The 17,471-nt window shown below is 34.9% G+C and overlaps 1 protein-coding gene across 1 annotated transcript in view; it reads right to left on the bottom strand.

Annotated features, from left to right (window-relative positions):
• PKIA (cAMP-dependent protein kinase inhibitor alpha) overlaps positions 1–17,471 on the bottom strand; it is an 89,916-nt gene that overhangs the window by 18,750 nt on the left and 53,695 nt on the right. Inside the window, exon 2 of the mRNA XM_032759887.2 lies at positions 14,625–14,753. The gene's annotated coding sequence lies outside the window, so the exon portion shown is untranslated. The remainder of the gene's footprint in view (positions 1–14,624; positions 14,754–17,471) is intronic.

The raw sequence follows: 17,471 nt of genomic DNA, 5'->3' as shown, positions 1-17,471 counted from the left end.
CCCCTGCTGAGAAAGTCAATTAGCTGCAGAAGTACTGCTGGTTGGCAAGTGACAAGTAATGTTACCTGCACATTACAAAAGAAGAAACTAAAGCAGTGAGAGGTTATTCAACTTGACCAATGTCTTACCCAGTCAGCAGCAGTACTGACGTCAGAAAGGGGACCAGGGTTTATTCACAACAAAATCACAAAAGCATTAAGGGCCTAGGGCTGGTGGTGTTCTTTGTTATATAATACTTGCCAAATTATTTGTTTTATCTTTTCCTTTACTGGCTCTGTAAGAGTCCAAGGAAGAAAGATACTTTTAAAATCTATAACCTCTCATTAATCTATGACTTGCCCTCCTATGTTAAATAAATATTTAGATTTTCAAAGGATATTAGAACACTGACACAGTTATCAAAATAACTCATATTAACTTTTTCATCTTTAAAATCACAAAAAGGATCCAATCAAGCTCAGTAATATTTTCTGGTCTGTTCCAAGATATAATAATTACCATAAGAATAACAAAACAGCTACGGTTTAATAGTGCCTTATGAATAATAACAATAACAAAAATAAATATCACATATGTGCCAGACATCACACTCTGTGTATATGGATTATATAATTTAAATTTCTTAACAACTCTCTCAAAACAGTATTCTCATTATTTCACTTTAAAAGATGAAATATTAAAGGTTTAGAAATCTTAAGTCATGAAACTAATAGGTGATTTAACCATTTACGGTTACCATTTTCCAATGTTTGCACTGGGGTATAAACTTACTTCATTTTCTGTTAATGGTTTGCCATCAATATTTCTTTTTAAAGATATAAGTAGTTTACATTATGTTTTGAGGTATTACTCTATAGGGTGGCAGTCTATTGATATCTCAACAGTATCTGGGTTTTGAATATTATGATCTGCTATGCAGAGTATTAATTGACACCAACATCTTTTTCTTGATTTCTGTATTTGTTCTACAAACACTTCCTATTCCATCTCCCACAAATCTGGTTTAATTATCCAGGTGATGGTCCTCATATTCAGTTGCCTCACTGTTAGGGCTGTTTTGCCTTGTGATAGTAAAAGCACACTCTCTAGAGACTATGAGTTTGAGAAAGACCTACGAAAATACTGACACCTAAAAAAAAGCTTCCAAAGTATTTTTAAAAATGCAAAAGTGAGATTAAAAGCATGTTTTATTAATATTATCAGCACTAATATTACAACTTATGAAATGCATCTCCTACTTAGTTATGTAATAAATTATATTAAATATGTGATTTGGGTACATTTTAATATATTTGATAAAATGTAGTGTGGAGCTTCCAAAAGTGCAACTGCCCAGGATGGGGGAAAGCTTAAAAATGGCCCTGCTCACAATGAACTAGAAGTGACTTTGATCGGCAGGTTGAGGCAGAGATGGTAGGCCCTGAGAATAAGGGAGCAGGGGTACAGTGAACAAGACTGCCTGGTGAAATAGGAGAGTCAGAAATTAGTGATTTATTGAGTGGAAAGCATGAAGGTAGAGGATTCTAGGATGACAATTTTAGAATTGTGTCTAGATTTCTAACTTGGATAAATGAGAGGCCAGTGCTGTTTAGTGAAGGCAAAAGGAACAGCAACGTGGAAAGTCTAAGAATGCCACTTTAATATGTCACAGTGCTACATTTAAGCTAAACTCGGCGATCCTTTCTGAATGAATAAAAATGCATTAATTAAAAACACACATTTCATACACATGTTAATATCTGCTATTCTGCAAGCAAGTATTTTCTGTACAGTGTCTAAATATCTACTCCAATTGAAAAAGTGGTTAAACACTTCAATACGCCTCTTTTCAGCCAAAAAGAAAAACAGTTGCTATGACCATGTTTCAACATATTTTAAATCTACACATAATCACTGCCAATTTATAATACTTTCTCTGCAGATGCTAATTTCCTATATAGCATTTTTTATCCCCTTTGACTACCGAAAATGTAATTGTTCAGTATTATAATTAATGTTTTTCATTGCTATTACATGTCTGAATGTTGTCAGAATTTTTCGTTAATCTTTTTATTAATGGAATGCTCTTCAGTGCAATGTGTAATACTCTTCTTCTCTGACACTGTTATAAGTTATTTCAAAGATTTTCCATACACTTGTTTTAAATAGAATTTTCAAATCTTTCAGGCTAGTTTAAGTCAGTAGAATAGGCTCTAGAGAAAAGAAAATGCTGAAGAGCAGAAATGTGATTTAAATGTAAGTGTAAATAAGAAAGTATCAATTTGGCTAATGAGAAATATACCCATATATAAAAAATATAAATGGATATAGCAATCAATAGACATTTCAAAATGAGATTATCCACTGAACTATTTTAAAATATTAATTAAAAAAGTGGTCAAATCACTATACTAACAAAATAAAGAAATTTTTATAAGGTAACAAGATAAACAATATGTGTATTTATTTTGGCCAAGAGACAAGTTGTTATCTGGAAAATCATGACATGTTGTATATTATCAAAATTACTATCAATATCGAGCAGCTCTACTATTGACTCTATTATCAGGACTAGAAATTATTATTATGACTCTATTCCATTACCAGGAATATTCAAGAAACTATTTAAAATGGTAAACATTAATTTTAACAAATAAAAACCAATCCATCTGAGGAAGAGGTTTCCATGAACTGAGACATTAAAAGATCTCAAAATCTTTCCTTTGACTACAATATAAACTACTTGAGACATATTTTCTAGTTTGCACTCTAAATTTTAGAAAAGTGTTTTCTGCACAATTCAGGGTACAAAGTAAATACATACAAATAAAAATGCTTGAACGTATTACCTTGTGGTACAAATTAGAATGTCTTTCATATTTACATACCTCTAAGATTTTTATTACAGCATTATGCATTAGTAATGTTTGTGTCTAATTCCCATAATATTTTGTGTCAACCAAACTCATTTGAGTTATAATTAGAAGATCTGGTGCTTATCTTCTAGGCTTTCATCATTGCATGTCACTTCTTTAATTCACACCAACTTTTAATATTTTATAACACAACCAAAGACTCTATAAACACATATAATAAGCACTATGCAAATGACTCAGGATAAAACAGGTTTCAGATGTGAAATTATAGCCATGCTTGGCTATACTTCCATCTAAGTGCTTCATCTGAATAGAGGTGTTCAACCCAGCTGCATATATAAATCACCTAGGGTGACTTTTAAACTTACCAATGGCTGGCTCCACTATCAAATCTAATTATTGTCTACATGATAATAATTGTTTTTCAACTGAGAGCTATATTTGATTGGTGGCAAAGGCAGCACACACACACACACACACACACACACACACACACTTCCCAGTACTTTTAGAAATTATAGAACAGGGTTAATCATAACTATTGAGTTTAAATATTACTTATCAACATGTTAAAATACAAACGAGTAGGGGAAAATTAAAGATAAGCTGTTTTACATATATTTTTAAAAGTCTTATAGAAATCCTTAGGAAATTAATAGGAAATGGGAAAACATGAAAATCTTGTTGCTTTCTATACTCCCTCGCCTGTGGCAATGCAAACAACAGAAATCACTCTGGGACTTCAATTAACCCATTGATGACAGAGGCTGCAAATTTCTTTTTTGAAAAATCAGACTTTGGTGATGACTTTGAGCAGTGGGATATAAATGACTCCCACAAGCTTATCGTTCTGATAATGGAACACTAGGCATAAACAGGTTAAGGAAGGTTATAATAGATTAGGTCTAGCCAACATTTTCTCTCTCCCATCTTCCTCTAAGGTAGGACAACTCCAGTCTCCAACTATAATCTCCTCTACTAAAATGTGTTTTTAGGTTTATTGTTATACAGTAATTCAACTGTAAAAGACTGCAAATGCAAGCAGAGTCATTTAAAGAAGAAAGGAAAGAAGAAGAAAGGAAAATGCTCTCACTAATTTTTTATGCTGTTTTTTAACACAGAAGCAGCATTTCAAGAGTGACTTACAAAAAAGTAAAATTGAAAAATATTTCTTACAGCTAATACTTGCAGGTAATGCTATCATCCCTCTCACAAAAGCAAGAGGGATGAGGCATAGAAGGAACGTGGCGTTGATGGCAATGGAAATAAGCAGTTACCGCAATCTGTTACAAGCTGCATTCAATTGACTAGAAGACAGGAGTTTCAATGCCATAATTTTTACAGTATTTGCTTGCCATCTGATGTTGGAAAAAATATTAATTTATCTGCACTTCAGTTTTCATGCCTCCAAAATGTGGGTTCTCAAACTAAAGACATATTTCAAAACTTTTCGAGGTCTAAAAATTGCTGACCTTAGTGTCTGTGTGCCCTTCATAAAGGGCAAGTTTTTGCAAAGTATGGTATTCTTCTAAAAGGCCTTTGAAGTAAGAAAAACCTATATTTAGAAAGCTCATTCGGTGTCCCTGGGTGTTCTCATGTCTTGCTGCTATTTATAACCAGGTATAGGCCAGTAGACAATAGCTTTGCTTTAACTAAGTAAGTGCCCAAGTTTCTGAGAGTTAAAGAGAAGTTTTTCATTTTTCTAAGTGTGGAGTTGAGAAATTGTTGAAAACAGGAATTTTTTTGAACTTGCTTGCTGAATTGCCCAGTTGTTACATGGCCTGACATGGATGATTTAAAAGGCTGCATTTCTGTTTGGATATATAATTGTCACCCTGCTGCTTTATCATCGCCCTCTTACAGGGTAAACATGTTCAACTGTTTTGAGTTTGTGAGTGTGAATGTTCCTTATGGTTTGTTTTTTCTTATGAATTCCATGCCCATTTATTCCAATTTGAATGCAGATAGAAATATATAAAGTTCTTGAAGAATGTATTTTCATTCTTATGAATCTTGTTGAATTTATTATAATACAGAGGACTTTACTAATTTTATAGACATTTGTAAAGAACATCAAAAGAAAACAAAAACATTGATATAGTTTGGCTTTGTGTCCCCACCCAAATCACATCGTGAATTGTAATCCCATAATTCTCACGTGTTGTGGGAGGGACCCAGAGGGAGGTAACTGAATCATGAGGGTGGTTCCCGCTGTGCTGTTCTCGTGATAGTGAGTGCTCACAAGATCTGATGGTTTGAAAAGTGTCTGGCATTTCCCCTGCTTGCACTCATTCTCTCTCCTTCCACCCTGTGAAGAGGTGCCTTCCACCATGATTTTAAGTTTCCTGAGGCCTCTCCAGCAATGTGGAACTGTGACTCAATTAAACCTCTTTCCTTCATAAATTACCCAGTCCTGGGTAGGTCCTTATAGCAGCGTGAGAATGGACTGATACAAACATCATTAGAAAAAAAATCCCAAAGCCTCAAAAAAAAAAAAACAAACACGAAATATTGCTGGGATTACATGGTATTAGCAAGAGAGATTAGCACCACTAGGCTAGAAGCCGACTACCATTGTAAACAGCTTTTAACTATACTAGCTGCCTGAAGAAGGATTATCTGACTCAGGGATGACTTGTCTTTTGTTCATAATTTTAAAAATACGATCTCACACTTACAAAAACGTTGAAATGACAGTAAAAAAGACAGTAAAAATGGCTTATTTCTCAAGCCATTTGAGAGTAAGCTGTCAACACAATGCCCTGTCAACCGCAAACACTTCCTACAAACATATCCAAATATTCACAAGAAAATCTGACAATTAACACTGATACGTTACTATAGTACTGTCTAATCCTCAGACTTGTTCAAGTTTTGTCAATTATCCCAATAATGCCCTTAATAACAAAAGGATTAGCCTAAAATCACGTTTCATTGAGTTGTCCTGTCTTAGTTTCTTTTATCTGGTACATTTTCTTGGATTTCTCTTGAAATTCATAGCCTTAAAACCTTTAAAGATACAGACTAGTTATTTTGTAGGATTTAGCTGTTTGTGTTTGTCTCATGATTAGATTCAGCAGATGTGTTCTTTGCAGGAAAATCACAGTGAAGCTCTATTCTCACCACATCCTATCAACAGACAATTTGGGCAAACTTTTAATTTGTACCCTTATTGGGATACTAATTTTACTCAGTTGACCAAAAGGTGCCACCCAGTCTTCTCCACTATAAAGTTATTTATTTCTTTTTTAACATTAATACATTTTGTGGCAAGATACTTTGTGCTTATGTAAATATCCTATTTCTCACCAAACATGATGCATTCAATTTATTTATATTGATAAAAACTCATTGACCATTTTATTAAATTAACTATAACGAGTTTCTATTATTATTTATTTTGAAGTTCAGATTGTTCGAGATTTGCTCAGGGGAAATCCCTTCAATTTGGCCAATGTGTCCTTTGACATCTCCCTGTCATTCTTTGATATGTTTCTTGCTTCTCAGAACAATATGTTCTAGGGTCATCTTATGCTTTCTCTGCTCTGAATCAGCCATTTCTCCAGAAAGCTCTGGTTCCTTCACTAGGAGAACTGTATCTAGACACCAAGATCTGGACACTAGGTTTGCTCATTGCTATTGAGGAATAGCTGCCCCAGTCCTTTGCAATGGACTGAGCTATGGGATTTATGTGTATGTAGACATACATACATACATGTGAAAACACATTCATCTACATTTATATAGTCACACACATATATACCTTACATCTATGTTTAATTCTATATTTGCTAAATATATCGAAAACCAGCACTTTCATTCCCCCATTTTCATCCAGCACCAGAATTCATTCTACCTTTTGCCTATATCATGCTTTAACTTCCTCCTCAGACAATGACAAACACTGATTACCTTCATCTTTAATATTCACACTTATTAGATCATTCTCCCTGTATTTTAAAAAATTATTGTTGTTACCGCTTTTCTACCCCATACAACATTCTCCCCACCTAGCACAGACTATAACTATCTGTATTGAGTGGTTGCTGTGGCCACTCCCCCATGTAGATGTCCTTCTCCTTCCAATAACTTGCAACAACTCACACTAGGCTCCTCTGTGCAGACACCCTCCTTCTACTTCTTGGGCTTTAATAGCGAATGCCCAACCATTGCAATACCCTGTATACCCACCCTGCCCATGGTGACAAAGCCTTACTAGGCCTCATCGAATAGCTTTTGTACTAAATTGTTTAAGAAGGGAAAGGACAAAGAAGAGGATGAGGAAAGGAAAGTCATAAAGAACGGAGAGAAACAATATTTTTCCTAGAGAATATTAGAAGTGGTTCTTTAGGAAGTTATAAAGACAATATGCAGTATCAGCTAAATAATTAAGCCTAGATTACATATTCTTTACATATCTGTATCTATATGCTCTGTATCTTTATACCTATGTCATATGTATGCATCATTTTATAGCAATAAAATATATGTGACAAAATTTATAATATTTATCTAAATATTTTAATACTTTGCAACTTAAAAAATTATATAGCACAATTCAGTGATTAACAGTTCATTTCTATGAATGGATTTTCAAGTCCCCATGCCAAGAGTGCTTGGGATAGTATCTGTAGTGGTCTTTATTGGATCGTCTTCCTCTTTTGCCACTCAGGATTCATGTAATCTGCTGGTCCTCAATTGCATCCCGCTGGTGCTCTGCACCAGCCCATGTTTATCTGAACAAATGGTATCTGAACAAATATACCAGCTTGGTACTTCTCAAAGGGTTGTCTGTAAACCATATGCAGCAGAATCACCTGAAGACCTTGTCAAAAGGCAGGTCCCCAGGCCATCTTGATTTCCTGTTCAGAATATTTATGGGTGGAAATGGTTGTCTGGAACTCAACTCAGGTGATTCTTATGCATTAAATATTGAAGCCATGATGTAACTCACATGTCTACAATTCCTCGGATTTCTCTGCTTAAAATACACTCCTTTGTTCTATCATTTTTGCACTTGTTATTTAATAAACTTGCTCATTGCTAAATGTGTAAATACCCTCCAAAGTAAAATGTATCTATTTTTTGCAAAATGTCTCTCACCAAATGTCTCCACAAAATGAAAATGCAACTATCTTCTGAGATTGTATTTTGAGGAATCTTACAGGTCTTCCAGGTTCAGAAAATAACAAGTGCAAAGGTCCTAATGTTGGAAAAGTCTTTTAGGGAAAAACATTCCAGAGGCAAGTGTGTGAGGGGGAAAGTGGTAAATGAGTTTGGAGAGTAAGGCAGAAGGAACATTGACTAAGGCCATGTAGGTCAAAGAAGGCAGTTTAATTTTTATTTTAAAAGTGATGGGAGCCAGGGTTTTGGATAGGAATGTTACCTAGTTTAAATTTCTTTGGAAGATTATTCTGGCTATTGTACTTGTTATAAACTAGAAGGACTGTGGCAAGAGGGGAAGGAGGAAGATCCTGTAAGAGACTGCCTGTTGCACTATGTGAGGCAAGCAATGATGGCTTGCAGTAGGGTGAAGACGGTGAGAGGTAGAGGGATCTAGGATAGATTTTAAAGTTAGAGGTGGAAAGAGTTTCTTATGGACTAGATGTAGAAACTGATGGAAAGTGAAAGTTTAGGGATGAATCCCAAGCTTTTGGCTTGAGCAAATGGAGATGGAAACAACTGGAGTGAAAGTGATAGAAAAAAGTAAACTATTTCATCATATTTGCTAATTCTGAAATGTCTATGATATATAAAGTAAAGATATTTAGTGGGAAATGGGAATTATGAGTCTCAAGCCTGGGTGAGTGGTGAAGGCTAAAGGTATGAATATGGGGGTCATAGTCATCTGCCTATTGAAGCAATGGGACTGGAATAAAACTCATGTGCACAGACAGAAAACTGCAGAGGGCCAGGAATGAGTTTTAGGGCACTTTAGCAATAAACACTAAGAAATGGAGGCATCACAAAGGAGACCAGGAAGAAATGTGAAGTGAGAAAGGAAGAAAACTAGGAGAGTATGGTGTTCTAAAAGCCAGTCAAACAAAGCATCAATTTTGGAAATTATGAGAGCTTATTTTCCAAAGTTTGTTGTATTAATAACTTAAAACTTGATATTCTAAAGAGAGCTTTTAGCAAACAGAAAAAAAAATAATGATTTTTTTTCTACTACAAGTGATTGATTGTAACAGGATAGGAACTGTAAATGTGAAAAAGACATCGAGAATTTAGGTAGAACATGATTTTAAACAAAAGTGTTCATTTAAGATACAAGTACACAATGTTAAGACATAATATTTTGTCAATCAACTGCAGCTACAGCATGCTGTAAATGAAGATGAATGATTACAGTTTAATATCAAATTCAGGGGAAAATATTTGAGTCTTCATAATTTTTAAATAGATTTTAAAAATAGGCTTGAGACTTGTCATAAGTGAAACAGAATTTTATAAACGATCATAACAATTTTAGAATCAGAATAAAGTTTACATATAAAATGACTTACTTGAATTCACATGGTTCATTTTTATGGGTGAAGACTAAGACTCAGGTTTTCTGATTACTGAGTATCTATTACTTTAACACACTGTCTTGAATATCTTTCAACCATCTATAAGTCATCTATAAAATGACTAAAAAGGGGCTTATCAGTGATATCTTACATTTTACAATAAAATTCTAAGTAATCAGAGCTAGGAGAAATAAGGCTCATGAGGATTAAATTGTAAGAAGAGCTTATAAGAGGGGGAAAAAGTAAGAGATACATTTCCACATGGACAGATAGGAGATTTTAGGAGAAAACAATCAAAACTTTACTTATACATGTTTATATTAGCTTAATGAAACAAAGACAACCATCATGGGACTAGCATATAATTTTGCATATAAATTTTTGAATATGAAGACTGGTATAGATTAACATCCAATTACACTAAAGACCAGATAAGGTCTTCATTCTATTACAGCATATCAGGAATAAGGATACCTCTTGATACTTCGGTATGTGCCGTTTAGGGATAATGAACCTTACTACAAAGTGAACATTTATGGCAAGAAGTAGTTTAGTATATAAATTATAGTCGTATATGAATATGACTCAGTAAATTTAGGTATGTCATGAAAGTTATGTTAGGTTACTTTGAAAAGTTAGAAATGACCAGGTTAACTAACTTTTTTCTTTTTTTTTTCAAACTTTTATTTTAGGTTCAGCAGGACATGTGCAGGTTGTTATATAGGTAAACTCATGTCAAAGGAGTTTGTTTCATACATTATTTTGCCACCCAGGTACTAAGCCTAGTATCCAATAGTTATCTTTTCTGTTCCTCCCCCTCCTCCCACGCTCTACCCTCAAAAGGCCCCAGCGTCTGTTGTTCCCTTCTTTGTGTTCAGGAATTCTCATCATTTAGCTCCTACTTATAAGTGAGAACATATGGTGGGGGGAGGGATAGCATTAGGAGATATACCTAACGTAAATGACGAGTTAATGGGTGTGGCACACCAACATGGCACATGTATACATATGTAACAAATCTGCATGTTGTGCACATGTACCCTAGAACTTAAAGTATAATTTAAAAAATATAAAACAAATTAAAAAAAAAGTGAGAACACATGGTATTTGGTTTTCTCCTTTTGAATTAGTTTGCTAAGGATGATGGACTCCAACTCCATCCATGTTCCTACAAAAGACATTATCTCATTCTTTTTTATGGCTACATAGTATTCCTTGGTGTATATGTACCATATTTTCTTTATCCAGTCTATCATTAATGGGCATTTAGGTTGATTCCATGTCTTTGCTATTGTGGATGGTGCTGCAAAGAACATTTGTATGCATGTGTCTTTATAATAGAGCGATTTATATTCCTCTAGGTATATATATAAAACCAGTAATGTGATTGCTGGGTCTAATGGTAGTTAACTTTTCTTTTTAATGCCAGAATAACTGTTACATAAAATATCTCACTATGCCACTGTCAAAGACAAAATCCTGGGACTGCAGAGGTCCATTGTCTAACCACCTAAAGCTGCACAGTTCACTCATTAGCCACATGTGGCTTTTGAACCCTTAAAATGTAGGCTAGTTTGACCTAGGTACTGAAATTTTAATTTAATTTAATTTAATTTACATTTTTTTTTCAAAAAAACACATGGCTAATGGATACAGCGTTACAGAGCACTGAGAACATTCCCATTATCACAGAAACTTCTATGGAACAAAGCTGATCTACAACATTTAAAAACTTTTTACATTTATTCTTCTGTGTTAAGAAAATTGACTCTTATTAACAGGTAATATTAGCAAGATGGTAGATACAAGCTCAAGCTCCAAAAGCTATTTAACTTGATTGAACTTAAATAACAATGAGAAATAAGTATGAAAAGATAAATAGAAAATGAACATAAGATATTCTTCAGAATTTTCCAGAATAGGAAATATAGTGACTATTAAACAGATGAAAAGATTTTCAACCTATTGGTAATTAGACACATGCAAACTAAAACTATTAGAGACTGAATTATGTTTCCCAGAAATTCGTATGTTGAAGCCTCAATCCTCAATGTGACTGCATTTGGAGATAGGCCCTTTAAAGAAGTCATTTAGGTTAAATAAGGTCTTAAGCATGAGGCTCTAATCCAGTATGACTGGATTCCTTATAAGAAGAAAAAGACCCCAGGGATGCATGCAAACAGGGAAAAAGCCATGCGATGACACAGCAGGAAGGCAGTAGTCTTCAAGTAAAGGAGAGAGGGCTCAGGAGAAACTAAAGCTGCCAACACCTTTCTGGACTTCTAACCTCCAGAACTGTGTAGAAATAGAGTCTGTTATTGAATCCATAGACTCTGTGGTATTTTGTTATGGCAGCCCTAGCAAACTAGCACAAAGACCAACTGAAGTTTTATACTAACTAGATTGGCTGATCTAACTGATGAGGCTGTAGAATCATAGGACCGCAACTTGATTCAGTAACTTTGAAAAACATTTTGGCATTATTTGAAAAACATTTTGGCATTATCTTTTAAAGCTGAATATTGAAATTCCCAATGACCCAGCAGTTCTAATCTTGGATATACAGGTTAAGATAAATCTTGCACGTGTGTAACAGGAGACATTAAAATACATACTCATAAAATATTGTTAATAATAGATCCAAAACAACTCAAATAACATCAACAGGATAATATACACATTTTTTACATTTATACAACATAGTAATATACAGTGATAACAATGAATAAACACTAGCTAAAACAAAATAGATATACCTTAGAAACATCATAATGTTGAGTGAAAAAAAAGCAAACAGTTACAGAAAGCATGATGCCAATTTTATAAAACACAAAACAACCCATACTTAGTAAAAAATACATAAAAATTAAATGAATGTTAATATAAAACCAAGAGCAGAGTTACAGTTTTTATGACAGAAAAAAAGAACCAGAGAAAAGCACAAAGAAAGATTCAGTAGTGTTGATTCTAGTTCTTAGTTTTGGTGGTGTGTTTGCAAGAGTTTATTTTTATTATGTTTCATAACTTACATATAACAGATTTGCATGCATTACTTTGCATGTATCAAATACTATATAATAATGTTTTTAAAATAAAAATTTCCTGGTTACCGAAGATAACCCTTAGACATTAACTGTAGAGATGGAGATCTAATCCCAAACCACGGATATATTTATTTATGAATATTTTGTACTAAGATACCTTTCAGCTAAGAAAAGAAATTCTCCCTTTCTCACATGAGAACTTTATGCTACCTAATGAAGCTCCCTGCTTTGGGGCAATTTTCTGTCTTTATTTAAGTGATACTAGTCTTTTGGCTGTGTAGAAATTAAAAAAAAAAAACTGATAGCTACATCTCCTGTTCCCAGGAGAATGCAAGAAAAGAATAAGGTGTGGGAGACAATCTCATAGCTTATTGTTAAGTACATACAAAGACAAAAATTGTATATAGTTAATTAATGCTCCGTCTAGCAATTCAGAATTGTTATTAGTAAGTATATCTGAATATCATAATTGATAAAATAATAAAATAATCAAATATGAGTAAATGTCCTCTTATTTTGAAACGAGTTTCAGTGTGCTATTTTAGATCGCTAGTTCACTTCCACACCTGGGAGAGTGTGTGTGAGTGTTTTGGTTTTGTGGTAACTGGATTATGCTAAATTTTACATTTCCTTCTTTAATGAAATGGATTTTGTTCTCTCTTGGAAATGCAGCAGATAGCAACAGCAGAATGTAGAGAAATAGCTGCTGCAGCTGTACTACCCATGGAAAAGTATAAATAACAATCTTAGCAGCTAGTGATTCTGAAATTGCCCTTAAGTGTGTCATTATAAAAATGCTCTAACAAATATGTTTTACAGTAAGGTGACTATAGCAAATAGCAATGTATTGTATATTTCGAGATAGCTAGAAGAGAAGATTTTGAATGTTTTCCCCACAAAGAAATAATAAATGCTTAAAATGATGGATATGCCAATTACCCTGATTTGATCATTATACAATGTATATATGCATTAAACATCACACTATACCCCATAAATATGTACAATTACTGTAACAGTTATTAATTTGAAAAAAAAAGTTTGCAAGTAATATAGTTAAGAAATTTATCTGATGGATTTTCTCCCCGAGCCCAAATCATTGAATAGTAAATCTAATGAAGGTACTATGCCTAAATATAAAGGATAACATGTAAATCATTAAAAAGCAGTCTCAGAACGAGATAAATTGTCAGCTATATCAGCAGACTCAGATTCAGGCTTTCATGTCACAGATACTTCTGTCACAGACCTTGGCAAATATGTGTTTTGCGTTGGTCTTATAATTGTCCTTAGAATCATGGGGACTTATTCATTAATTCAAAAAGTTTTATGACCCACATTTTATGTGTTAGTTATAGTGCTGGGTTCTGAGACAACAGAAGCCAACACACAAAGAAATCCAAGGACAAACTTTTTCCCTTCATTCATCCATTATTCAATATGTGTCTTCATTTTGAGTGCTGACTAGGGATCAAGTGCTGTGCTAAATATATATATTATTAAGTATATATTAATATAACTGCAAATGAGAAGATGAGCCACTTATTATGATGTTACTGCTGTCTTTCTCTTTTCTTTTCATAAAATGGGATGTCCTTTTGCCCCAAGTTTTGGTCTTAAATTGCAAATGGAAAGAAAATTCTCAGTGGGATGCTGACGTGCATAGATAAATGAAAACAGAGCTCCCCTTTCACATGCTCCATTCACCTCCCTTCCAACTCTCTATACTCACTCACTGTGATTGTCCCAAGACCAAGACGAGAAGTGCCCCATAGGAACCAAAACAACTTCCTTACATCATTCATTAGGACTGTTCCTCTTATAGAACTAAATGCCATCATGACCCATAATTTTCATGACCTTCATAGAGGGTCACGGAGACAACATATGAAAAGGATTTGTTTTAAAAGAAAATACTGAAAGGGTTAATCTGCTGTTCCACAGGCCTAACCTCCTAGGATTAAACCACAGGCATGGAGCTCACTAAGTGTACTTAGTAACAACAAGCTAAAAATAGAAAAAAGCATCATGCTGTTATTGTATGAGTTTCCCTCTAAGGTTTTGTCTGATAAACATCACAACCTCCAAGGGGATTGTGAACAGGTTCCTTGTAGGGTAGGTTAGATACCTATTTTTTCAGACAGTCACACCATAACCAGTTCTCAGCATACTTATTTTAAGGTAATTAAATGTTTGAGAATCAGTATTCCTACCTGATTGGAAACCTTCTTGTCTTTAATTCATTGACTATACTAGATCTCTTTTTTCTCGGAGATGACCTTCAGATTTCTATCAGAAATTGCTTCTTTGGGGAAACCAGGGCTTCTCAGAAAGTCAGGAAACTGAAATGGAGATAGCAAGAGAAAGGGAAATTATCTGTACATATAAGTTTCACTTTTTAAAAATTTTAAGCAAATGTTCAAGCATCTGTCGTTTGAACAGTATCATAACTTCAGGAACTTTCATGGTTATGAGTATGAATTCTCACAACACAAACATGTGATGAGAGTATTGGTTGCATTTTGGGATTTCAAGTCAAGCAGTCTTCAAAAGAGGCCTGGTTAGCCTTTGTTAATTAATTGTGTGTGTATGTGTGTGTGTGTGTGTGTGTGTGCAGCTTTTTTGTGATGGGGTGGTGGGGAAAGAAATCTGTTGACTACTAGTCAGTGATTTAGAGGGTAAAAAAGGCAAGTTTTCTGTTTTTCCTTTAATATTCACTTTGGTTCTTCAGTCTTCATCTAGATTTCTCTTCTATCTTCACTTAGATATTCAAAAAATTAATTTGACTAAACTTAGTTATTCATAAACATTGGAATTTGTTGAAGGATATTTTACAGAGGCTTTGAATGTCTGTTCAAACTTTGTCACACACAAAATGTGTGTGTGTGTGTGTGTGTAGCTTTTCTTGTGATGAGATGGTGGGAGAGAATAAATCTGTTGACTACTACTTAGAGATTTAGAAAGATGGACAGATTTAGAAAGATGGATATTAGGGTAAAGTGAAGCAAATTATGCAATAAAGTTCCAACACTGTGATTCTGAAACAATAATAGCAGACTTCTGGGTGACTAAGGAGTAGCCTTCTCAAATTATACTCATACCTGTTATAGAACACCTGTTCACAAATTCTATACTATCATTCATCATTTATGGAAAACAAATGACATGATCGCTCTTTCCCTCCACTTCTTGGCCATTTTCATATACATATTTTCTATGTTTAATGTCATACTCTTTTCCATCTGTTTGAAAACATTAGGATCTAGGAGCGACAGACAATGAGCCAGCCCTCAGCATCTGTACCAGTGATGGCCCTGAAAGGAACATTGGCCTATTAGGAGACTAGAAGTGATTTGGGATTGTCTTAGACTGATTTCGCTCAGAAGCAGAGCCTGAGAGAAGAATTTGAATTCAAACTGTTCCTGGAAAGTGAGCAAGGAAACTCAGGAGAAGAGTGGGAATTTAGAATAGAGGCATGAAAGAAAGCAAAGAGAGGCACAGCACTGAACAGGTTACTTTTGCGGGGAACTGTTACAAGTCCCGCAGAGGAGTCCTGTGAAACCCTGAAGAACATTCCTCAGGGTTATCCCCACCAGTGGGTGAGAAAGTCGAGGTATTTATATCCCAAATCCCCTCTGTCATGGATTGAAAGTTTCAACCAGATATGTTATCTCCTGCACACTTCTGGCCTGCCCTAAAGAGGTATTTGCAGGTGATGGCACAATTCTATCAGTATGCACTGAAATGCTGAGTGTAGGGGGAGATGTAGGTGGGCCTCTGACAGCATCAGATACAGTGGCAGTGGGGTATTAAAGGTTATCTTGTAAGTCCAAATGGATAAACTTTAGTTCCTGGGTTGACAGTTTTCTTTTGAGGTAATTAAGTACTAATGCATTGATAACAATGTCCTCTATTAAATCAAATCAAAGGTCCTAAGGCTCTAATCTCCTGGAAAACTTTGTATCTTTGATACAGTCCTAGTTAAAAAAAAAAAAAGGAAAAATTAAGATTTCATTCATCACTCGGGCCGGGCGCGGTGGCTCACGCTTGTAATCCCAGCACTTTGGGAGGCCGAGGTGGGTGGATCACGAGGTCAGGAGATCGAGACCACAGTGAAACCCCGTCTCTACTAAAAATACAAAAAATTAGCCGGGCGTGGTGGCGGGCACCTGTAGTCCCAGCTACTCGAGAGGCTGAGGCAGGAGAATGGCGTGAACCCGGGAGGCGGAACTTGCAGTGAGCCGAGATTGCGCCACTGCACTCCAGCCTGGGCGACACAGCGAGACTCTGTCTCAAAAAAAAAAAAAGATTTCATTCATCACTCATTTAATACTCACTGAACCCCTAATGTATACCAAGGATTAAGCTAGACTTCAGTGTAACCTTTATTAAAATCATAATCTTACCATCAAGAATTTACTTTATTGGGGCATCCAGATAGTACAAATTATTACATAGTGTAATGGAAGAGAGAGCAGTCTGTGGACCAATAATAAGTGAGAAATATTAGCAGGCCTTCCTGTAGAAAGCAGTACTGGAGATGGGTGTGTAATGTGAAGGAGAGGTAAATTTTTGAGTCAAAGAGAAGACAAATTCACAGTAGAAAGAAAAAGAATGGTTAAGGAACAGAACAGAAAGAAATGCCATATACAACTGGTATAAAGAGTGCTTAGAGGGGTGTAAAAAAAGAAGACAACAGAGAGCATGGTAGCAGCCAGACAAAGAATGGTTTGTGTATGTATGAAAAGAGTGTGGAATTTAATTCTAAGGAAGATGGAAAGCCATTGAATGATTTTTAACAGAAAATTTCAAGTTAGAAGAAAAGAAGATAGAAAGGTTTATTTGCATAACATGATCAGATATTTGTTTGTTTTAGAAAGGTCACTTTGGAAATACTGGGGCTTGATTGTTGGAGAAGGGTAGTTGTAATCCTAGACACAGAAAGATTAGTTAATAGTTCACTAATATAAGCCAAAGAAGAAACTGGATATGAAGTTCGTGCATGGCAGTTCTTTGCTTTCAGTACTCGAGGAATGTTATGCCAATACTTCTGACATCCA

This window comes from Hylobates moloch, unplaced genomic scaffold, assembly GCF_009828535.3.
Source record: "Hylobates moloch isolate HMO894 unplaced genomic scaffold, HMol_V3 SCAFFOLD_9, whole genome shotgun sequence".
Lineage (NCBI taxonomy): Eukaryota > Metazoa > Chordata > Mammalia > Primates > Hylobatidae > Hylobates > Hylobates moloch.
The sequence above is the reverse complement of the archived record's forward strand: the minus strand, read 5'-3'. Positions and strand labels throughout refer to the sequence as shown.